A 25928-nucleotide genomic window follows, 5' to 3' on the forward strand; every position below is an offset into this window, starting at 1 on the left:
TTCTCAGAATAGGAGAGTTAACAAAAATTAAGAAGTTTTTTTAAAAAAGTTTACGAGTTCCTTTAAGGTAGGGAGTGCTTTATATGGGTATTCCTTACAGTACCCTGCACAATTCTGGGCACAGAATAGGTTGATAATACATATCTCTTCTCTTATTATTATTATTTGAGACAGAGTCTTGCTCTGTCTCTCAGGCTGGAGTGCAGTAGCATGATCACAGCTCACTGCAGCCTTGACCTCCCAGGCTCAAGCAGTCCTCCCACCTCTCAGCCTCCAGAGTAGCTGAGACAACAGGTACATGCCACCATGCCCGGCTAATTTTTTTTTTTTTTTTCTTTTGAGACAGAGTCTCCCTCTGTCGCCCAGGCTGGAGTGCAGTGGCACCATCTCGGTTCGCTGCAACCTCTGCCTCCTGGGTTCAAGTGATTTTCCCTCCTCAGCCTCCTGAGTAGATGGGATTACAGGTGTACACTACCACAACTGGCTAGTTTTTATATTTTTAGTAGAGACAGGGTTTGCCATGTTGGCCAGGCTGGCAGCTAACTTTTTAAAACAATGTTGTAGAGACAAGGTCTCGCTAGGCTATGCAGGCTGCTGTATTTTCTTTTTTTTTTTTTTTTTTTTTTTTTTTTTTTTTTTTTTTTTTTTTTTTGAGACGGAGTCTCGCTGTGTCTCCCAGGCTGGAGTGCAGTGGCGTGGTCTCGGCTCACTGCAAGCTCCGCCTCCCGGGTTCACGCCATTCTCCCGCCTCAGCCTCCCAAGTAGCTGAGACTACAGGCGCCCACCACCACGCCCGGCTAGTTTTTTGTATTTTTAGTAGAGACGGGGTTTCACCATGTTAGCCAGGATAGTCTCCATCTCCTAACCTCGTGATCCACCCGCCTCGGCCTCCCAAAGTGCTGGGATTACAGGCTTGAGCCACCGCGCCCGGCCAGGCTGCTGTATTTTCATGGTATCTTGTAGGTGGGGTTGAGTATGGACTGGGAGAGGGAATAATATTTCAAGTAAAATAGGTGGTTAAAAATTGTTAAGCTGTAGGGTTATGACCTTAATATTTTAATACTTTAGTTTTTGACTAATTATATTTCTGGCCAAAATGACATGTTTGAAAGAATATTGTAGCATAATTCAAATGTCTACAATTAGAACTTTGGAAAGGATGTATCCACCATTTTTTTCACATTCAAAATATTTCCATAACACACCCTAAGAAATTAATGTATGTCCTCAAACTGATACCTGCCGAAATATTATTTCCTGTTATCCCAAAGAGTCACATTTTTTCCCAGAAGTATCACAACAATTAAAACTAAAATTTGGAGTGATCAAGATTAAATAGACTTGACTTTGTCTCCTTTCTGTTTATTATTCTAGTTTTCCACTTGAAATCAGCTCACCTTGGGATGTATAGAATGGTATACAGGCCTTTTATATGATGGCACACACACGCCTGTAATTCCAACACTTTGGGAGGCTGAGGCAAGAGAATGGCTTGAGCCCGGGAGTTCAAGGCTGCAATAAACTATGAGATCTAGCCACTGCACTCCAGCCTGGGTGACAGAGCGAGACCCTGCTCAAAATGAATTTTTAAAAGGTATATATATTAAATGAAGTAAAATGAAAAATTAATGTATGTTCAAAATGGAGTTCATGAAAGCCAATGTAAAACATTTAATAAAGTAAAAATTTCAGCTTTTAATAAAATAAAATTTTCCATTTTAATATAATGAGCTGCATTTTCTACTTTGGCAGAAGGATGTAGGACACATTACTTTCACTATCAACTGTTTTTGTAAACAACATTGTTTAGTTCAATTAGTGTGACTCATTCCAACAGGTCATTAAATCAATATTACAGGCTAACTGAACTGATTAGTCAAAAATATTTTCACAGCGGAAAGTCATAACATCTCAATTCCATTAGCGTAAAACCTTGATTGACCTGAATCTAACTAACGTGAACTCTCAATTAATAGGATTTTTTTTCTGCACTTGAATTTTAAAAGAACAAGGCAAATGAAAGGACAATTTCATAGCAAGTATGTTATAGATAGTATAGTTATAAATCGTAGGCTATCCCAATGAGTAGGCCTATTTGTTGTGTTTTGAAGAACACTGTGAAGGACTCTAGCCTCCAAGATAGCATTCAGTTTGAGATGACTGAAATTTTACCTTTGCTCATTAGCCTTTGATTTAAAGAATGGCAAAATACAGCTGTCCTTGAAGAGAGAATTGCATTATATAGATAGACAGACAGACAGATAGATAGATAGATAGATAGATAGATAGATAGATAGATAGATACATACATAGATGGAGTCTTGCTCTGTCACCCAGGCAGGAGTGCAGTGGTGCCATCTTGGCTCACTGCAACATCTGCCTCCTGGGTTCAAGCGATTCTTCTGCCTCAGCTTCCCAAATAGCTGGGATTACAGGCATGCGCCACCATGCCCGGTGGGTTTTTGTGTTTTTAGTAAAGACGGGGATTCCTCCATGATGGCCAGGCTTGTCTCGAACTCCTGACCTCAAGTGATCTGCCCGCCTCGGCTTCCCAAAGTGCTGGGATTACAGGCTTGAGCCACCATGCCCAGCAGAGAATTGCATAATCTAAAATGAGTTACACCTTATCAATCAAAAGTATATTTGATATTTTCCAACATGAAAGTTCACTAGTTCACTGTGACGCCTATAAAAGGTCAATTTTGATGGGGCAAGGGTGGATTGAAAATTGAGGACACGATAGTTTCCAAACAAGGCAGACGTCTTATGGCTACCACATGAGAAATCTTGGTTATCTGCTAAGGCAGCATGGGAGGAAGTATCTTTGGGGATAAGGCAATGAAGGGAAGACTGGAAGATACTAAAGTGAACCTGATTTAGTACGGCTTTATTTATTTATTTTTGAGACAGGGTCTTACTCTGTTGCCCAGGCTTGAATGCAGTGCCAAGATCATAGTTCACTGCAGCCTGGACACCCCAGGCTTAAGCAATCCTCCCACCTCAGCCTCCTAAGTAGCTGGTACTACAAACAGGTGCCACCAAGCACAGCTAATTTTTGTATTTTTTATAGAGATGGGTTCTCACTATATTGCCCAGGCTGGTCTCAAACTCAAGCAATCTTCCCGCGTTGGCCTTCCAAAGTGATGGGATTACAGGTGTGAGCCACCACACACGGCCCACTACAGCATTTTAAAAGAGTCCTACTACAGTGCTTTCTGTAATTTCTTAAGGATTTTATTTTGCTAAATGTAAAAGACTGAATTTCACTACCATAATTTCTGGTTATGGGCATCTTGGAATTACATTTTGAATTGGCATTTTCTTTTCCTGGTGACCTCTTGTGTACAGTAACTCTAAGGAGCTGTCCCTGCCAAAGAAACATGTACCCTTGGAGATAACAGCTACGGAGCCAACCTGTACCTTAGCCTTTGATTGTGACGGTTTCTTTAGATGTCAGCCCCCGCTTCAAAGAAAATAAAATACATAAAAAATAACATCAGTCATAAAATCAGAGAGGCCTTCAATTCCAGCCAGTTTCAGTTAACTTAGAAACAATTTCTACAGCTACAGAATTATTACATTAGCTTTTGATTTTCATTGCAACAATTCATTATTTGACAGTACCATCTAGAGACTTCCTTGGGGGTGGGGGTGGGGGTGGGACATGTCATTAGGTAAGACTTTGTCAGTTTGGCAATGTTAACTATATAATTGGAATACCCTAGGACTTTAGAGTGAAGATAAAACTTTTCATGGAATCTAAAATTAATTCTTTTTCTTGTTTTATGTATGTATGTATGTATGTATGTATGTATGTATGTATGTATGTATTTATTTATTAGGATAGTGTCTCACTGTGTCACCCAGACTGGAATGCTTACTGCAGCCTCAACCTCCTGGGCTCAAGTGATCCTCCCACCTCAATCTCCTGAGTAGCTGAGACTATAGATGCATGCTGCCATGCCTGACTAATTTTTTTATTTTTTATTTTTTATAGAGATCGGGGTCTCGCTGTATTGTCAAGGTTGGTCTCAAACTCCTGGACTCAAGAAATCCTCTCTCCTCGGCCTCCCAAAGTGCTGGGATTACAGGTGTGAGCCACTGTGCTTGGCCCCTTATTTTTTTGAAATGAGGTCTGAGTTCCAAATGAAAAAGGTAAAAGAAGATATAGGTATAGAATAAACTTTACTTATAATCAGAAAAAAGTATTCAAAGGGAAGATGAGGTATACAGGACCAGTTTTGAATAACTTTGTGAATTAACCGGTTACTGCACATTCATGATATGCCAGCAGCAACTATGCTAAATTGATGATTTGTATTTGACCTTTTTGTTCTCTTCTCCATTGTTAGAGATATGCAGTAGCATATGGCTTTAGGTTTTAAACTACTTTAGAGTTTATTCTGATGGTTTTTTTCTTTTCTTTTTTTTTTTTTTTTTTTGAAACAGAGTCTGGCTCTGTCACCGAGGCTGGAGTGCAGTGGTGTGATTTCAGCTCACAAGTAGCTGGGACTATAGGCATGCGCCACCAGGCCCGGCTAATTTTTGTATTTTTAGTGGAGACAGGGTTTCGCCATGTTGTCCAGGCTGGTCTCGAACTCCTAATCTCAGGTGATCCACCCGCTTCGGCCTCCCAAAGTGCTAGAATTACAGGCGTGAGCCACTGCACCCAGTCAGGACAATGGGTTTTAAGCGTGACAACATGATGAGATTTACATAGTAGAATGGATTTTCCTTATGAATGGATTGGAGGTGGGTACTCCAGTTAAGAGATTGTTGCAATAATCCAGGGGAAAGACTACTGGTGGTCTGAAGCACTGGAGTGGCAATGGGGATGGAGAGAAGTGGAAAAAATAAAAATATATTTGCAGATGGTAGAAATGATAGACACCGTGATTGATTGGATATGGAAGGAGGTGGGTGTGAGAGAAAGAGCAATCAGGGATGATGAGTTTTTGGAGATAACATAGCCACAGAGCCAATCTGCACCTTACTTAGCCTTTGATTGTGAAGGTTTCTTTAGATTCCAGCCCTGGTTTCGTTTAGAATTAGGTACATGTTGGGCATATTGGTCCTTCTGCTTCCCTCTGAAGTATCCGCTTTGTGCCAGACACCCTGCTAGTCACTGCTGTGATGTAGAAAGAATTCTGGTCTTCAGTGGAAAATTATTCATTAACTATAGCACATCTTCAGAGGTATTTGATCCTGCTTGGGTGGCAGCTATTTTGCAATTCTGTAAACTGAAGATAACATAGCAATGCAAAATAATCCTTGTCTATAGACAATAACGATTGTCTACAGACAAGCAAATTCAGTTCTGTGAGGTGGGAGGGACAACTCTCTCCCTCAAAACTGTTTTGCCATATGGTAGCAGCTGGAAACCATCATTCTTAGCAAACTATCACAAGAACAGAAAACCAAACACCGCATGTTCTCACTCATAGGTGGGAACTGAACAATGAGATCACTTGGACTCGGGAAGGGGAACATCACACACCGGGGCCTATCATGGGGAGGGGGGAGGGGGGAGGGATGGCATTGGGAGTTATACCTGATGTAAATGACGAGTTGATGGGTGCTGACGAGTTGATGGGTGCAGCACACCAACATGGCACAGGTATACATATGTAACAAACCTGCACGTTATGCACATGTACCCTAGAACTTAAAGTATAATAATAATAAAAAATAAATAAATAAATAAATAAGAAAGAAAAACTGCAAAAAAAAAAAAAAAACTGTTTTGCCTCCCATTTACACATTTATTTCATTATTTCTCATCCCTAAATGTGTCTGTTCTTGGATTCTCCTTTTGACCAGTTGTAACAGTTACTAGTTTCCTTATTAATGAGTTAAATGAAATGTGTTCAACATGTGCTCATTTTTATATTTGTATGAGAGTCATGATTTTGCCATTTGTTTTGAAAATTATTTTGAAACTGTGGTGAACTTGACAAATTTTGTCCTTCTGGAACTGACGTACCAGTGGAGCAAATAGATAATAAAGTAAACAAATAAATAGAGATGTATAGCAAAATAAGTATTGATAAGTGCCATGGAAGAAAATATAGCATGGAAGGAGGACGGGGTGTGGGGCTGGGTGGGGTAAGGTGGGGTTGCCATGAAATGGCGGGGTGGTTGTCAGAGCAAGGTATTAGTGAGAAAGTTTTCTACAATCAACATTAGAACATATCCTTGACTTTGGAATGTATTAGGGCACTCAAAGTTATGTGACAGTATAAGCCACATGTATAATCCTGTTAGTCACCTCAGTGTCTCTTTACTGCCTTAATCGGGTGGGTGTTGTTACCCCACCACATCTTTTTCTATTTTTCTTCTCTGACAGAGTCTAGCTCTGTTGCCCAGGCTGGAGTGCAGTGGCGCAATCTTGGCTCACTGCAACTTCCATGTCCAGGGTTCAAGCAATTCTCGTGCCACAGCCTCCCTAATAGCTGAGATTACAGATACACAGCACCACGCCTGACTGATTTTTTTTTTTTTTTTTGTATTTTTAGTAGAGACAGGGTTTCACCATGTTGCCCAGGCTGGTGTCAAACTCCTGACTTCAGGTGATACACCCGCCTTGGCCTCCCAAAGTGCTGGGATTACAGGCATGAGCTACCTTTTGTTTTTCCCCTCCTTCTCTTTCAGGGAAACCCACTTCAGTCTTTTCCACTCCCTTCTGATCAATATCTTTTCTTCTTCTAATGTGAACTGGTGTTTGAATTCAGTGAATTTCTCAGTGAGAAGGTAACAGTTCAGTTGAGAGATAGGATTATAAACTTTCTGAAACAGAGCTTGGAGTTAGAAAAATTTTAGTTTGTTGGGAGGCCGAGACGGGCGGATCACGAGGTCAGGAGATCGAGACCATCCTGGCTAACATGGTGAAACCCCGTCTCTACTAAAAAATACAAAAAACTAGCCGGGCGCCTGTAGTCCCAGCTACTCGGGAGGCTGAGGCAGGAGAATGGTGTAAACCCAGGAGGCGGAGCTTGCAGTGAGCTGAGATCCGGCCACTGCACTCCAGCCTGGGCGACAGAGCGAGACTCCGTCTCAAAAAAAAAAAAAAAAAAAAGAAAAATTTTAGTTTGTACCAGAAACTTCTAAAAGATTGGGGTCTCCACCAGAATAAACCAATCAATGGGAAAGCATGTGTTGAATTTCTTTTCTGGGTGAAAGGCACCATACTCGGTGCTGTAGGGCGTACAAAAGAGAAAGGTACTATAGAAATATTTAACCTAAACTTGACAGGAATGCAGGTTATTTGAAAACATAATTAGAATGATTTCGCCACCACTTAAATATTTAGGAGGGCACATGCAGCTGTCCCTTCTATGCCTGTATAGTTTGGAGAGATAAGAAAAACTTAACAGGAATTCCTTTTATGCGTCCCCTTGCCCAACAACTTCCAACCCCTCTCAGTAGTGTTTCAAAATATCTTCTTGAAAATTCCATTCCTAAATCATGATTTCAGAGCTGCAACCTAAGGAAATTGTTTTGTGTAATTGCTGAACTTATCATCCGGATATTAGACACAGAGTTGATTAAAAAGCCATCAATTTTATTTCCAATGTATTCACAGGAAAATGATTGAAGCCAATTTTGTCGAGGTATTTACCAAATAGTGGCTCATGCATGTATTTTCTGAGCTTGTGTGCTCACCACTGGAATACTGTGACACACTCTAGGATTTATGGGTGTACATGCTATGGCTATGGGCTTGTTTTGACAGTGTATTTGTGACTTTGTCACTGCCTCATTCACCCTCCACCATTTAGATTGTGTTGCTATTGCCATATACCTTGAGGATACTACTTTTAGATCTTTCCCCGAGGTAGTGTCAGATCACTGAAGTCAGCTGGTGTTGCAAATTATTAAATGTAGGAAGACCACCAAATTTTGGATTTGTTGTTTGACTTTTTATAGGTGTTAATTTTGTCTCGCAGCTAAATGGTAAGCCCCTTCATGTTAAGGAGTCCCAGACTTACAAGCAATGCCCCATTAATGTTTACAAACATATGCTATATCTCTTATGGCCATTAGTCCTTTATCTTACACAGCCAAAACTTACTTGTTGGAGAGGTTGTGCAAACACCATGATAGGATTTACGGATTCACAAGTGAAAGCCGGGGAAGAGATAGTGGAGAGGGAAAGACAGGTCTAAGGTTTGGATAACCCCATCAAAATGCAAATGTGTAATCTGGTAGGGGTTGTGCATTAAATCATTGCTAACAATCAACATATTTGCTAGATAAATTGAGTGAATTTGATCAAGTTTCTAAATGAAATGTAAAGGAGGCAGCAAGTTTTGATTTGGGTAGGGAGGATGTCATGGAACATGAAATACGTTAAGGGGGTGGCAGGGAGAAGGCAAGCTCATGCTAGGAGGCTTCAACATGCATTTATTCAAGAAGTATTTATTAGCTCTGTGACTACTTAGGGTGGAGGAGTAGAATGATAAGAGGAGAGGCGAATGCAGATGGCATGAAAGAGAAAACAGACAACCTCCTTCACAATTTTGTCAAAGGCTAGCCCTTTGGACATCCAAAGGTTATTTTTTTCTGCAAACATCTTATCTCCTCTTTGTTAGTTTGTTTTACACCATATTGGGGTTTCTCTTATCTGCTTGTTCCTTATCTGTTTTTGATTCTTTTGCTTGTTCATTGACAAGCAGGGCTGAGAGCAGCCTGTGAGATCCCTGGCTTCCTGGAAACTTTTCTCTGCAGTCACAGAAGACATTTGCTTTGCCCTCTAAGCTGCCTTGGCTGGGCTCTGGGGATTTACATAAACAGATTATTTGAGGCAAAAAATGAAGCCCATCTCATCATGTTCTGGTGTTGCCTACAGAGTGAGTTGAGGAAGGGGTTAACTTCTTTTCCTGCCAAGGTCATCAAGAAGAAAACCATCCTCGGAGACATGCTAACATTAACCTGAGGACTAACGATTAAGGTTGTGGAGGGGCCTTTGAGCTACGAGGCTTTCACAGTCAAACTGCACTGAATCAGAAAAAAAGTAAAACAGGGAGCAAGGCCACTTTAAGGGAAAAGCTCAAATTTTACATTCTTTAAGAAGAAATGCAACTTTGTTCCTTTTAGGACTAGTACAAACTCTCATAGAACTTGACTGATTGCAATAAGACAGTATTCGGAAAGTGGCACAGCATTGGAAAGGTCACATATAGGCTTCGGTGATGAAAGACATGTTTAAAACCTGGTGCACACTTAATAGCTGTGTGGCCTTGATCAAAGACACATAACTGCTATTGCCTTAGTTTCCCAGTCTCAAAAATAGATATTCCAATGTCTATCTTGCAGGATTTTTAGAATTAGAGATAACACTGAGAAAGCACTAGCACAGTGCTCTCACAAACTACGTCCCCAGTCAGTGGTAGGCAATAATAATACAATGTTAATGATGTGAGGATAATCCAAGTTCTTTACCCTCCCAGAAATGGGCTAGAAAAGCTGGGATAGAGGAAGAGGGTGCCCTGTTCCTCTGCAAGGGTTACATGACTTTCAGAGACGTAGGAGAGATTCTGTCAAGCCAGAGAAACAATAAAACAAAAATGTTTTAGATAAATGAGAAGAGTGGCCAGGAGCAGTGGCTTACGCCTATAATCCCAGCACTTTGGGAGGCCGAGGCGGGCGGATCATGAGGTCAGGAGTTCGAGACCAGCCTGACCAACATGGTGAAACCCCATCTCTACTAAAAAGACAAAAATTAGCCAGGCATGGTAGTGCGTGCCTGTAATCCCAGCTACTCAGGAGGCTGAGGCAGGAGAATTACTTGAACCTGGGAGGTGGAGGTTGCAGTGAACCGAGATTGAGCCACTGCACTCCAGCCTGGGCGACAGAGTGAGACTCCATCTCAGAAAAAAAAAAAAAACAGAAGAGCACACTGGATGAACAAAGTTACATTGCATAACAGGCAACCCAAAATACTGAAATTTATGGGAAGTTCAGCTGTGGGACAAGTACTTATAATTAGTAACATTAATTTTCACATAGACCCTAAATATGCTGAGAAACTTATAGATTGTTCTGTTAAATTGATCAATTCTGCCTCTTGTTTACATTGATGAGAAGAAATGCTTTTCTAGGCCCAGAAAATCACACTGATCTGAATAATCACAAGTTCTGAATTAATGGGTTTGTGACACAGCCAGGTAAAGCTATGCTTGATTTCCCTTTATTCAAAATCTCCTGCTTCATGACGTATTCTTCTTTAAATTGAGACAATTCCTATTTAGGCTTCTATTATCAGCAAGTGGCCCATGGATATTTTTTAAAGTGTTTTTTTTTTTAATTGTGGTAAATTACTTAACATAAAATTTACCTTTGTAACCATTTTTAAGTGTACAGTTCTTTGACATTAAATATATGTACCTTGTTGTGCTACCATCATGACCATCCATATCTAGACCCTTTCCTCTTCCCAAACTGAATCTCTATACCCATTATACACTAACTCCCCATTTCCCTTCCCCCAAGTCCTTGGATACCACTTTTTTATTTTCTCTCTCTATGCATTTCACTATTCTAGGTATCCTATGCACGTGGAATCATACAAATATTTGTCCTTTTGTGTCAGGCTTATTTTATTTAGCATAGTGTGTTTAAGGTTCATCCATATTGCAGCATGTATGGAAATTTCATTCCTTATCACGGCTCAGTGGTAGTCCATTGTATGTATATACCACATTTTGTTTACCCATTCATCTGCTGATGGAAACTTGGGTTGTGTTACCTTTTGGTTATTGTGAAAAATGTTGCTATGAGCATGCATGTACAAGTATCTGTTTGAGTCCCTGCTTTCAATTCTTTTTGGAGTATATACCTAGGGATGGTACTGCTGAATCATATAGAAATTCTATGTTTAACTTTTTGAGAAACTATCAAACCGTTTTCTTTTTTCTTTTTTTTTTTTTTTGAGACAGTCTGACTCTGTCACCCAAGCTGGAGTGCAGTGGCACTATCTCAGCTCAGTGAAACCTCCGCCTCCTAGGTTCAAGCAATTCTCCTGCCTCAACCTCCCAAGTAGCTGGGATTACAGGCGTGTACCACCATGCCTGGCTAATTTTTGTATTCTTAGTAGAGACGGGGTTTCACTGTGTTGGCCAGGCTGGTCTCGAACTCCTGACCTCAAATAATTCACTTGTCTCGGCCTCCCAAAGTGCCTGGATTACAATTGTGAGCCACCGCGCACAGCCTACCAAACCGTTTTCTATAGTGGGTGCACTATTTTCACATTCTCACCGGCAATGTAAGAGGGTTCTAATTTCTCCACATCCTCAGCAACACTTATTTTTGATTTTTTTTTTGTTTGTTTGTTTATAACCATTGCAGTGGGTATGATGTGGTATTTCATTGTGGTTTTGATGTGCATTTCTTTAATAACTAATGATGTTGAGTATTTTTAATGTGCTTATTACTGGTATATCTTCTTTGGAGAAATATTTATTTAAGTCCTTTGCCCATTTTTGAATTGGTTTGTTTGGGCACCTTTTAGAAATGCTATTTTTTCTCTTCTTTTTTTCATGTCAGATAGGTAATGTGCCTACCTTCTACTCCTAACAAGGTTTGAGGGAGGCACATCTCACCTATAAGTGTGAAAACCCAGTTATCACACTTATGAACCACAAAAGGATTTAGTCAGTTCCAGCAATGGAGCAGTGCAAATTATTCTCAACAAGAAAAATCAAACAAATTTTTAAAATTAGAAACAAACTTGAAGATACATTTTCTAGGAACTATGGAGAGTAAATTATATATCCTAAGTGAAGAGGAAGAAACAGAAAAATAAAAGAACCAGAAAGCTTCAGGGAGATGAAGAGACCATAAGAGATGCTATTCTTTCCGTTGGGATAGCTAGGCTGCCATGGCTATATCGTGTTTGACTAAATGAGTGTTGGGCGAGGGGTGTGGAACAAGACTGTAAATTGAGGATAAAAGAAAATCAGGAAGAACTATTAAGTCCAAGTGATAATAGATATAAAGATTAGCATTCTAATGAAACATTGGTATTTGGTTGGAGTAAGATACGTTGTGCAAATAAATTTGCATCCTGGAGTTCATTTGTTTGATATTTGGTCTAAAGTATTTTCAGGCCAGGCATGGTAGCTCACACCTATAATCCCAGCACTTTGGGAGGCTGAGGCAGGCAGATCACCTGAGGTAGGGAGTTCGAAACCAGCCTGGCCAATATGATAAAACCCTGTGTTTACTAAAAATACAAAAATTAATTGGGCGTGATGGTGCATGGCTGTAATCCTAGCTACTACTCTGGAGGCTGAGGCAGGAGAATCACTAGGACCTGGGAGGCAGAGGTTGCGGTGAGCCGAGATCATGCCACTGCACTCCAGCCTGTACGACAGAGCGAAACTCCAACTCAAAAAAAAAAAACAAGTATTTTCAGATTTCGTTATTTTTTAAGTCTATTATATGCTTTTGATATGAACAAGGTAAAAGATAGTATCTCTACCTCAATGAAACAAGTCTTAGCTTATGTCTTACAGATCACACCTTGAGGTCTGTGGCATACAACTGCCATCTGGTGACGGTATGTTCGCATAACAGCGTTAGGTATTTCATACATTTAAAAAAAAAACTACTTGGAGGCAGACTTTGCAAAACTAAAGTCATGATATAATAGTTAAGTGTCCCATGGGTCTAAATGAATAAGGTGTTTTATTTAAAAAAGATAACATATAGACCAGGCATGGTGGCTCACACCTGTAATCCCGGCACTTTGGGAGGCTGAGGTGGGAGGATCACTTGAGGTCAGGAGTTCAAGACCAGCCTGGTCAACATGGTAAAACCCCGTCTCTACTAAAATACAAAAATTAGTTGGGAGTGATGGCGCATGCCAGTAACCCTAGCTACCAGGGAAGCTGAGGCAGGAGAATCACTTGAACCCGGGAGGCGGAGGTTGCAGTGAGTCAAGATTGGGCCATTGCACTCCAGCCAGGGCAACAGAGTGAGACTCTGTCTAAATAAATAAATAGTCTTTTTTTAAAAAAGAATGTAACATATCGACCTCTGATAATACTTCTTTATGGAAATCAAAGTGATGCAGAAGACATTTCCTATTTATTATTGGCAAAATGGGAATTTTTATGGACACAGTTTATAAATTGTGAATGGTTTCATTGTCCTAGTGATTTGATTTACACTTGAATATACTGTAAATGTACACAGCTGAGAAAGTGATTAAATTTAAAAAAAAGAACTGCATCTGAGAGGAGATGTTTTGTAAGCTGTAAATCTCTCATTTTAAAGTTTATAGTCCTTTCAACAAAATCAAGCATCCTTTTTTCTATTGTTGTGTAGTTCAATCTTTTTCTTTTTCCTTTTCTTTCTTTCTTTCTTTCTTTTATTTTTTTCAGCCTGGCCATTTTCTCTCAAAAGATCAACCTTTTTCTATGTCATGTAAAAGTCCTTAATGCTTTTAGAATTTATTTTACTTGAAGAAATAAGTTTGATAAGTCAAACCCCAAGATGATTTCAGGAGTAATAGACTTTCTTTTGAAAACAGGTATAATACTGGTTGCACAAATGTAAGTGATCTGCTCCAATCATCTAAAGTCTATAAGTTTGGTGGGGACAGACGACACAATCTCCAGCTGTCTTCTCTTTTGAGTCCAATTGTGAAAGCTTGTCTTTTACTAGTCTCATTTTAATTAGCTGATAAGGGGAAACAATGATGAAGTGGCCTGAGGGAAAGTTCCGAGCTATCCAATTGAACATCACAAGACTGGTTCTAGAGTCTAAGAAAAGCTAAAGTATTGCTTAGTTTATTTATTTTTTTATTTTTTAACTTTCTTTTCTTTCTTTCTTTTTTCTTTGAGACAGAATCTCGCTCTGTCGCTGAGACTGGTGTGTAGTGGCACAATCTCAGCTCACTGCAACTTCTGCCTCCCAGGTTCAAGCAATTCTCCTGCTTCAGCCTCCCGAGTAGCTGGGATGACAGGCATGCACCACTATGCCTGGCTCATTTTTGCATTTTTAGTAAAGACAGGGTTTCACCATGTTGGCCAGGCTGGTCTTGAACTCCTGACCTTAGGTGATCTGCCCACCTGGGCCTTTCAAAGTGCTGGGATTATAGGCGTGAGCCTATATTGCTTAGTTTTAAAGTAAAACAAAACAAAACAAAAAATAACTCGGGGACAATTGGACTTAGGAAGGAAGGAGGGTCTTAAATACCTTACTAATTACACTGGTCTGGGAAGTTTGCTTAAGAAATTTCATAATTTTATAAAGAATGCCATTTTCCTGAGGAAAACAGTCTATTTTGTTGAAATACATTAGTTGAATTTGTAAGTGACTTTTAAATCTTCTTGTAGTTCCCTTTGTGAGCAATTACTTACCTATTTTTTTGGTTCATAGGAGTTATAGGCAAGGGAGGAAGGTATAGTGTCAGGGGGAAGATTTATTCAGGCATCCACAGGAAACTCCATGGGACATTTCCCTGAATCTTACCTCCATCATAAGCGATCAAGTCTTATTATGAGCCTTAATTGATACTTTGCACATTTATCCAGTACTAGGCCTCTGACATCTTTAGTGTTAGCTTGAATAAAGTGAGTAAATAATCAAGTCTTAAAAATGGACTGATATCTGCTTTTATCCATCTGTTTTTTACCCATCTGAAGCAAGCAGTTTGAAGATAATGTTCCCCAATAATCAGTAGTTGGGAGTCAAATGGACACCGTGCTATCCATAATTTTAGCATGTATTCACAACAATGTCCAGATATCCTCTATTTTCTGTTGCTATAGACACCACACAAGTGTAGGTCTTAGTATCAAAATTGCAACAATTAAGTGGTTTCTGTGCCCCCACTTCCGTCGCATCTAGCCCATCTGGTATGGAAATAAGTTAAATCAATTTTTGCCGACATCATTTTCTCTTACCCAAGTTCTTAGAATGTTTACAATTTATGTAATATAGCAAATCCAAATTTATTGGTCTGAGCTTCATTCACGTTGATCTCTTGTGGCACTAGTTTTTGGATTCCTGAGCCAACCATGTAAGAATACACTTACCCTACTAAAGGGATCGCAAGAAGAGGAGGAGGGTTCTAGTTGAGACCAATCTTTCTAAAGGCATCCCCATCCCCCTGCGAGTGAATTTGTCTTGGACCCTGCAGACCAGCTCAGCTGCTGAGTACCATTGAGTAACCTCAAGAGAAGGGCAGAGGAATTGACCAACTGATCCTTGCCTGGATTTGTTACCCACAAAATTATGAAACATAATAATTTTTTTTTTTAGTTTTAAGTTTTAGGGATGGTCTGTTACATTGCAATAGATAAAGCAAAACCTAGCTAGCTTTCTACTCCTCCTTCAAGAGTTAGTTTAGGTTTTGTATCTAGGAAACGTTTTCAGTTTTCCTTTTTAACTCCCCTTCTCAGTTTGGATTAGGTGCACATTTTCTTTGTTCCCATGTCATATAAGTACTTCTTACACAGTGTTCTATATTTCTAACTTTATGCTATGTGCTCCACTAACCTGTGGGCTCTTTGGGGGTATGTCTTATTCCCCTTTGTGAGAGGAACTTACCCCAGGACTTAGCACATAGTGGCTTTTCAAAATAATGACTAAATCATAGAACCTCAGGGTTGGAGGGACTTTGGATGTCATTTTAAATAATTTGATCTACCAAATGTTTGTTCCTTCAGCCTGTGTGGGAAGTCCCTCTCATGATGAGAACTTATTACTTCTGGAGGAGGCTTATCTTTAAACAGCTCAGACTATGAGCACTTGCTTGTCAGCTTAACACTCTCCCCCTCCAATCATTTTTTTCATTCTAGTTCATCTCAAGGCTCATTTACTTGTTAATATGTTCGTTTGTGTTCACTTACCATAAACTTTTTAGTGTTTATACCATGTGTACCTAACTGCATTATAAGCTTCAAATAAGGTAGCTATCTTAGACATATTTTATTTTCCCTGCTCCAATGTGCTCCACCCAGAAGTAACAATTTCTGCTCTTAGCTGATAGACCAGTAGAATGAACTGGGTAAGAAAAAGAAAAATCACAAAAAATAAAAACAAAAAAACAAGAATGAACTGGCTGAGTATGGGCTCTGCAATCAGACATCTTGGGTTCAAATCTTGACATTCTCACATACTACTGATTATGTGAAAATAGATAAGTTGCTTAATCCAAATAAGTTTGTTTTCCCATCTGAAACAAAACAGAGAGGGTGACTTCCTTGTACATGCATTTACATAGCACTTTATGTATAAAGTATTATTTATATAGTACTTAGCCCGGAACTGAAAACATATACAATGCTTAATGTGTGAATCTAATAACTCCTATAGGTACACATTTCATAGGTTTATTCATTTAAAGGAAGAAAAAAAGGAAAAAAAAGAAACACAGTGCCAGTTGACTAAATTAAGCATTCTATCTCATATTGAGCATTGGATAACTGCCTGGTTTTATTTTGTCTTTCTTATCTGTTTCCATCACCTATGCCTGGCTCCTTTCGCTATAAAACTTTACTATGGTGGCATTCCATTTTTTAAAGCTTATCTGCTTTTGCCTTTTGTTTTTAAAAAACTTTTACTTCTAACCCTGAAAGAGAGATAGAAGATTTGAATGTGCAAATAACCTCATCTGTACACAAGATGATGGATGCTTTTGTCACAACCTTAGATAATCACAAAACCATTTGGATTAAAGCCTATGTTTCAGTTGCAAAAAAAAAAAAAAAAGAAATAAGGCATTGTATAGACAAATTCATCACCTAATTTCATTGTCCAAATGAATGAAAATGTTTAAGTTCATACCATAAAGAATTAAGATATCATTCTATTATGGTTTCAGCCTAGCTTTGTGACTCTTCCATGTCTCAGCTTTCTCTACCGTAAAACAGTTCATCATAATTTAGGGTCTAAAACGAAGAAAATGAGAAGAAATAAAATAAAATAAAACAGTTAAAATAGTAATTTCCTATTTACCTCTCAGAATTGCTGTGAATATCAATGTAATGAGGTTTTGGGGGTAAGTATTAGGGTAGGGGAATGCTTCCTTTCCACTTCAGATGTTTTCTCCCAGGTGGAAGGACATCCATTCGTGTAACACTTCTGGCACTGATTTGTTCCTTACTCATTCTTAACCGAGGATGGGTGAGGAGCACATATTTGTTTTGCAACTTTGTTTTTTGTTTGTTTGTTTGTTTGTTTCTTTTTAGAGATGGGGTCTGTGGGGGAGAGGGGTCTCAATATGTTGCCCTGGTTAGTCTCAAACTCCTGGCCTCAAGCAATCCTCTCACCTCAGCCTCCCAAGTGGCTGGGATTAGAGGCAGAAGCAACTGAGCCTGGCTGATTGACAACTTTGAATGGAGAAATTAAGCAAGCATAGTGCCGTCCCTTCCTTTGCTCTGCTTTCTTGGGAATAGCTGCCTGCAGGGAGCATATATTCTCCTTTGTTCTCCACGGCTGGCTCTGTTTTCCAGGTCTAATTCTGCTGAGTGGTTAAGTCTGTAAATCTCAGGGTCTGATTATAAAGTCCACGTGGACTTAGATGCACCATATTCTTCAATACTAATTTTATGAGCAATGAAGTTGGTATTTTGTTATCTGTCTACCTTACTACTATATGCTACGTTTCAATTTGTTTCAGGACTTGAACAGGAAAGGGACTTTTTATCTATTGGGCTGCCTTAAAGACCCCTAAGCCAGGGGACTAGGTTTTAACAATTTTCATAGTTCTGGCACCTACTGCAGTGTGTGGCACATAGCAGGTACTAAAAAATGCCTTCTTGGTGAAGCCCTTTTGAATAATGTGAAGTGCTGTTAAGTGCGTGATAGTATTTGTTATTTATTTATTAACGAAGAGAAAGCTGTACCGGGCACGGTGGCTCATGCCTGTAATCCCAGCACTTTGGGAGGCTGAGGCGGGTGGATCACGAGGTCAGGAGTTCGAGACCAGCCTGACCAACATGGTGAAACCCCCGTTTCTACTAAAAATACAAAAAATTAGCTGGGCACGGTGGTGTGTGTCTGTAATCCCAGCTACTAAGGAGGCTGAGGCAGGAGAATCACTTGAACCTGAGAGGCGGAGGTTGCAGTGAGCCGAGATCACTCCACTGCACTCCAGCTTGGGCGACAGAGCGAGACTCCATCAAAAAAAAAAAAAAAAAAGAAAAAGAAAAAAAAAAGAAAAAAAGAAAAAAGCCGTGCTGGTACATTTATTTATCTCAGTTTTCTGGGGACGCTAATAACACGATATAGTTGATGCCCCAGGAAATTTGAATAACCACACACAATGTTCCAAAAGTTTTATGAAGTAGCATGGAGAGCTCGCTCCTCCTGCATATATTACAAACTGGAAAACTCAACTATAAGGCAGTAATACAATTTACTTAGGCACTCACAGCAAGTTAATAGTCATGGTTGGAGTAGAATAACAACTTCAGACCTTTATTAAGTAGTCTAGGTTCTTATTTTAATATCTGATGAATTACACTGAGACTGCATCTGTAAGATCAAATCACTAAATGTAAATGCCAGACTTGTTACTCCATTCAGAGGATCAGAAATAGTTGGATATGTTCTGGAATCTTTGGATCACAAACAAAGTCATTGAGGTAGTTTATATGGAGGAATTAAGAGACTATCACAATAAAAAAGGAGGTGTAAAGTTATCAGAAGAGTAATTTCCAGTTAACTGCACATTTATAGAGACAGCAACAGATGTGTGACAGCTGGGTTAATTGAACGTCTGGTGGGTCTTTTTCTACATAAGATAATCCTGTGTGCATATTATGGCGAAGAAAGCAGATGTGACCAGTCAATTGTCTAATGAAGAGAATAAATGTCACCTGGAGAGTATCCTGATCTACTAAACTTAATGGTTTGTTTTTCTTAGCTTGCAAGATAATCTGGCAATTAATTTTTGGTGGTATGGTGAATAAATTTTACATCTAAAGCACACATACTACTAAAAAAGTTATGTTACAATTTACTATAGCATTTCCTAGTTTTAGCTTTTATTTGAAAGTTTTGCAAATCGTATGTTGCCATGAATTTCTAAAGCCATAACCCCATCTCAACACCATTATATATATATGCAAATAGAACTGAAGTCAGTGAGTTTGACAATTCTGCTGACTTGGGCTGCTAGAACATTTGCTAAGACTTGATGTATAAGAAAGAACACTGGTCTATCACTCAGGACACCAGAGATCTAGTCACTGGCTGTGTCACTCAATAATTTAGGGACTTGGATATTTACCTCTCGACTCAGAAGTCTTAGGGAAATAAAAAGAAAAAACAGAATGAATATTTACCTCTCTGGACTTCACCCAATCTCATGTATCTAAAATTAGATGATTGGGCTAGATTGTACTAATTCCTTTTTGCAGTCTGACCAGCCACGATGGGCCTGGACCCACAGTAATCAGCCATGACCACCTTTGGCTGGATTTCACTGATCATGATTGGCCTTGACTGGCGTGATGGGCTTTAACTGATTCTAACCAGCTGTGACCAGCTTTGATTGGCTCTGGCCAGCTGTAACCAGTTTTGACCAGCTTAGACTGACTGTGAACAGCTTTGTTCAGGCTTGACTGGCTGTGGCTAGATTTGGCCAGTTTTCACTGGCTCTGACTGACTTTGAATGGCCTGGAGTGGTTTTAACTGGCTGTGACTGGTTTTAAACAGTCATGACTGGCTGTGACTGGCTTTGACTGGGATTGACTGGTTTTGACTTGCTCAGTCTGGCTGTGACCAGTTTTGATCAGATCTGAGTGGCTTTGACCAGCTTAGACTGGTTTTGACTGTCTTAGATTGGCTTTGACAAACTTTGGCTGGCCATGACTAGCTATGACTAGAATCTATCAGTTGTGACTGGCTTAGCTTGGTTATGACCAGCCTTGACTGGTCTTGATCAGACCTGACCAACTTCTGACTGGCTTTGACCAGAATTGACCCATGTTGACTAGCTGTGACAGGCTTTCACTGGCTGTGACTTGCTTTGCCCAGTTTAGATTGGTTTTGACCTGCTTAGACTGGCCATGAATGACTGCAACCAACTTTCACAATAATTGACTGCTTTTTACCATCTTACACTGATTTTGACTGGCTTAGACTTCCTATGACAGGCCAGGCCATCACTGGCCAAGACTGGCTTTGGCCAGCATTCATTGATTTTTGACCAGCTTAGACAAAACATGACTGGCTGTGACCAGCTTTGAACAGAATTGACTAGTTTTGACTGGTTTAGACTGAATGTGACCAGCCTTGACTGGTTGTGATCAAAATCTATCAGACTCTGACTGAATTTGACTGGAATTGACTAGTTTTTGATTGATTTAGACTGACTGTGACCATCTATGACCAGCTGTGTTTGACGTTGTCCAGAATTCAGTGTTTTTTACTGGTTTATATTGGCTGTAACTGGCTTTGGCCATATGTGACTGACTTTGATTGGAACCAACTGGTTTTGACAGGCAGTGACTGGCTTTGTACAGCATCAACCAGCTTATACCAACTGTGACCAGCCATGACTAGTTTGACCAGGATCGACTGGTTTTGGCTGGCTTACACCAGTTTTGACTGGAGTAGGTTGGCTAAAATCAGTTTTGACCAGAATTGACTGGTTTTGACTGGCTTAGATCAGCTGTGGCAACCCTGTGACTGTTCATGACAAGATTTGACTGGCTGTGACTGGCATTGGCCAGAATCAACCAGTGTTGATGGGTTTAGGCTGGCTGTAACTGGCTTTAACTGGCAGTGACTGGGCTTTGACCAGAATTAACCAGTTTTGACTGGCTTAAACTGGCTGTAAGTGGCTTTGACCAGCCATGGCTGGCTTTGTCCAGATTTTACTAATTTTGACTGGCTTAGATAGGCAGTGACTAGCTTCAAACAACCTTGACTGCCTTTGACCACTTTTGGACACATTTGGCTGATTTTGAATGGATTTGGCTGGTTTTGATCAGCTGTGACTAGCTTTGATTGGCCTGGACTGGTATTAACAACCTAGGACCATTCTTGACCAGCCACGACTTTCTTTGACCAGCCTGGGCCTACTTTTTCAGGCTTTGACCAATCTTAACTAGCCATGATCAGACGGTTTTTTGTTTTCTGTTTTTGTTTTTTGAGGCAAAGTCTCACTGTGTTGCCCAGGCTGGAGTGTAGTGGTACAATCTCAGCTGACTGCAACCTCCACCTCTCTGGTTCAAATGATTCTTGTGCCTCAGCCTCCTGAGTAGCTGAGATTACAGGCACCTGCCACCACACCCAGCTAATTTTTGTATTTTTGGTAGAGATGGGGTTTCACCATGTTGGCCAGGCTGGTCTTGAACTCCTGACCTCAAGGGATCCACTTGCCTCAAGCTCTCAAAGTGCTAAGATTACAGGCATGAGCCACTGCACCTGGTGGCCTCAGATTGTTTTTGATCAGCCTTGACTTGAGTTGACATGCTTTGACTGGCTTAGACTGGTGGTGACTCACTTTGAACAGTGGTGTCTGGCCATAACCCTGCTGCCTCCTGCCTGACCCAGTGCTCTGGACTCAGGGGCTGTACAGAGCTAGGAGTAGAGATGTAGGGGAATAGAGTGGCGAGGGAACTTTTAGGGAATGGCTTAGGAAATGGTACAATGGAAGAGTTCATTTTCATATGAATATGTAAACTATATGTATTTGTTACTTTTTTAACATAAATGTAATTTATTATATGGAAATACAATTTTATTTTAGCTTACAGCAGTGTTTTTCAAACTTTGTTGCACATTAAAATCACCTGGAGAGCTTTTATAAAGTAGATGACTAGATGTGCAGATGTGCACCCTGCCCATTCTGATTTAATTGGTCTCTATTGGGGAAAAGCCTCCCATGGGGTTAAGTGCAGCCATATTTGAGGACCACTGACCTAGAGTTTTCAGAGTCCAGAGTGCTCACTATTACACCATGAAATCTTTTGCTGACCTAGAGTTTTCTGAGTGACTCTTACTTTATTTTATTTTTGAGACAAAGTTTCACTCTTGTCCCCCAGGCTGGAGTGCAATGGTGCGATCTTGGCTCACTGCTGCCTCCACCTCGATTGGTTTCAAGTGATTCTTCTGCCTCAGCCTCCCAAGTAGCTGAGACTACAGGTGCATGTCACCATGCCTGGCTAGTTATTTTGTATTTTTAGTAGAGATGGGGTTTCACCATTTTGGCCAGGCTGGTCTCGAACTCCTGACCTCAGGTGATCCACCCACCTCAGCACGCTGGGATTACAGGCGTGAGCCACTGCACCTGGCCCAAAATGGCTCTTACCTTGCTTCGACCTTTGTTTAACAGCAGATGTATCAATAAAAAAAATGCAACAATATAGGAGTTCAGGCAAACATAGAATTTTTAAAAAGCATTAAGGGTTATTAGGTCAGTAAGTTATAATTCAGACCTTTTCCATTGGATGATCAATGGGTTATTTAATATTCTTTGGTGATAGAAATCTGCACAGTAATGTCTTTGAAATCAAGGACTGTGTCCTGTCATTTGTATGTCCTCACTTGGAGGCACAGCAAAGACACTCACAAGTATTTGTTGAGAGAGAGGGGGAGAGAGACAGAGAGAGAGGGAGACAGAGAGAGAGGGAGGGAGAGAGAGAGTGAGAAGGAAGGAAGGAAGGAAGGAGGAAGGAAGGAAGGAAGGAAGGAAGGAAGGAAGGGCAGGGAAGAAGGGAATGAAGGAAGGAGAGAGAGAGAGAGAAAGGAAGGAAGGAGGAGGGAAGGAAGGAGGGAGGGGAGGGAGGGAGGAGGAGAGAGGGAGGGAAGGAGGAAAGGATGGAAGGAGAGAGTGAAAGAGAGAGAAAGAAAGAAGGAAAAAAAGAAAGAAAGCTAACTAAACAGCAAGTATTTCTGTTCTTAACTAGTGTTTTCAAATATTATTCTAAGATTATTGTCAAAGACAGGGACTCAGTCTGTCTCTCAGGCATGAGTGCAGTGGTGCCATCATGGCTCACTGCAGCTTTGACCTCCTGGGCTCAAGCGACCCTCCCATCTCAGACTCCATGTTGCTAGTACTCCAGGCACGCACCACCACGCCTGGCTAATTAAAAAAACAATTGTAGAGATGGTGGTCTCACTATATTTCACAGGCTGATCTCAAACTCCTGGCCTCAAATGATCTTCCCTCCTTGGCTTTCCAAAGTGTTGGGATTACAGGCATGAGACGCTGCCACTGGCCAAAAGTATGAAACTTAAATGGAGTTGGTTTTCATACGAGGAAGAGTTTACAATGGGTTAGAGTAACCAGGAAACATTTCACAGGTGAAGTTAAACTTGAGCTGATGGAAGAAATAGAATAGTCCAATAAGAGAGAACATTATGAACAAAGATGCAGAGGAATTTTGGAAGCCAAAAAGACAGGTTTGGGCTAGAATTTGGAAAGTCTTAGATGCCAATTGAAGTGTTTGAATTATTAAATTTTATCTTAATGAATGAAAAATCATTGGTGTGTTTTGTGTTTGTTGGTTTTTAGCAGGGGAGAGATATGACAAAAACAGCATTTTAGATATATTATTTTGGTGACATGATGGCCATCGACAGGTAAAGAGAGGTTGGCATTGATGATGGCTGGAAAAAGTATGAGGGTGTTGAAGATGCCAGCCCTTGAAAGTCATACATGGGATTAAGCCACAATGACAGTGAGAACAGAAAGAAAAGGACAGATAATTTGTGAAGAACTACAAAAGCAGAATATATATATATATATTCCACCCAGTAGGTGGTACCAGTGTTCACTGACTGAATATCAGTCCGGGATATAGCAGAGAACAAAGCAGTCTGTGTTTCCATGGAGTTTACATTTGTAAAAACAGGATATGTTTGGGGCTAAGGTATCATGAAGGAAAAGATAATCCACATAAAGTTGTGACACTAAAAATGATTCCCTTGATAATAAATATGCAGGATTAGTTTGATCACCCTTTGATTGTTTTGTGAGATTTTATGTCCTTTATCCTTGCATTTTGCACTGAACTGCCACATTTGGCACCACTTCCATGGCTCTTGTGGCCTACTGTCATTGACTTTGGCTACCATCAAAACCAATTCCCTGCCTAGATTGCTAGATTGGTCAGGTTTACTTCTTATTACTTTCCGTTGTGAGCTTTGCATGCTTTAGTTTCTTTTTTCTTTTTTCTTTCTCTCTCTCTTTTTTTTTTTTTTTTGAGATGAAGTCTTGCTCTATTGCCCAGGCTGGAGTGCAGTGGTGTGATCTCCACTCACTGCAACCTCAGCCTCCCAGGTTCAAGTGATTCTTCTGCCTCAGCCTCCCAAGTAGCTGGGATTATAGGCAGGCATCACCACACCTGGCTAATTTTTGTATTTTTAGTAGAGACAGAGTTTCTCCATGTTGGCCAGGCTGGTCTCAAACTCCTGACCTCAGGTGATCTGCCTGCCTCCACTTCCCAAAGTTCTGGGATTACAGGCATGAGCCACCATGCTCAACCTGCATGCTTTAGTTTCAAACAGTTCTCAAATGTAAGTTGCACTACATGTGAGAGATCCACCAAGATGTAGTGATATTTGCCATTTTGTTATGGCAATTGCTATATTAAGGCTTTGAATTTGGTTTAAAAAAGAAAAATGAGAGGTGAGGAGTCAGGTGGCTGTGGAGAGAGAGAAAAACAAAACGAAACAGAGAGAGAGGAGAATGATAAAAGCATGCAAAGCTGATCCAAGTTTACTGGTAGCTAGAGAAGAGAGGCTTTTTAAGGTCAAGTTGTTTTTCTCAAACCTTTTAAGGATTGTACTTTTGCATAATCAATGGGATCGCCTTTGCAGTAAATCATTTCTGCTTGTTAAAATGTCTGAAAACACCAGACTGACCATTTTTCAGGATGTTTCTTAATCACGTTTAATCAGGTATAATTTTTCAAATCATTTATTAAAAGTGCTATCTTTTGCACAAAAGACATTCTTAATCATTAAAACTGGCAAAATGAAGTGTGTTATTGAAAGCACCGGGGAAGGTCAATTTTTCAGAGTAACAACTTTTCAAACATTTTATTATCTAAGACTTTTGCTTAAAAACAAAAATAATGCCTTTATTTTTTCTGAAAGATATAGTTTATTGTAAAAAGTACTTTGAGGATACAGAAAAATTTTAAAAGTTAACCAAAAGCACCCATATTTGCCAAAGACACACAACATCATGTCAAGTAATTATTTCATCTTGGCCCTTTTTTATACGTGTAGAATATTTCATACATAATTTCGTATCCTAGTTTTTAAAATCTAACATTATATCTTGAGCATTTTCACATGTGCTTACATACTTTTCTAAAATATACTTATAGTTACTGTATAATGTTTATACCACATAGGTGCAACATGCTTTGTTTTATACTTCCTCTACTATAGGACATTTAAGTGTTTTCGTGTATGGGATATTGTGAACCATATTGCTAACCATATTGTCATAAACAAAACTTGCTTTCCTGCATTTCTGATTGTATCTCTAGTTTATAGACCTAGATTTGCAATGATTGGGCCCGAATATATGAATATTTATAAGGACCTTTATATATTTTATTGTCCAGAAAAAGATTTTCTTGAGTACATCAGTAAGCTGATAAGAAATTGTCATCCAGCAGCCAAATGAAGGCAGACACCTGAAATGAATAAACTGCTTTCCGAAGCCAACCTTCAATATAAGAGAATTTGCTGAGCCTAACAAGCTTGGACTTTTGTTTTTCACAACTGTGTGGAGTCCACGGAATAGGAGACAAAGCTCATAGTCCTCCTGAGGTGGAGAACCTAACAGGAGACACTTTACAAAGCTTGGGCCCCGAAGAACCATACCACAGGTTAAGGGTTAACTATAAATAAATCTGTTCCTCATCCAAGAGACTGCAAGGAAAACTGTAATACCTGCCTTGAAATTTGGCACTAAGAGTGTGAGGCTATTTTCTGTTGAGATT

The 25928-nt window shown here is 39.9% G+C and overlaps 1 pseudogene; it reads right to left on the bottom strand.

Annotated features, from left to right (window-relative positions):
• Positions 1-11538: 11538 nt before the first annotated feature.
• LOC112616765 lies at positions 11539-11648 on the bottom strand (annotated as a pseudogene).
• Between the last annotated feature and the right edge of the window lie 14280 nt (positions 11649-25928).

Source organism: Theropithecus gelada, chromosome X (genome assembly GCF_003255815.1).
Source record: "Theropithecus gelada isolate Dixy chromosome X, Tgel_1.0, whole genome shotgun sequence".
Classification (NCBI taxonomy): domain Eukaryota; kingdom Metazoa; phylum Chordata; class Mammalia; order Primates; family Cercopithecidae; genus Theropithecus; species Theropithecus gelada.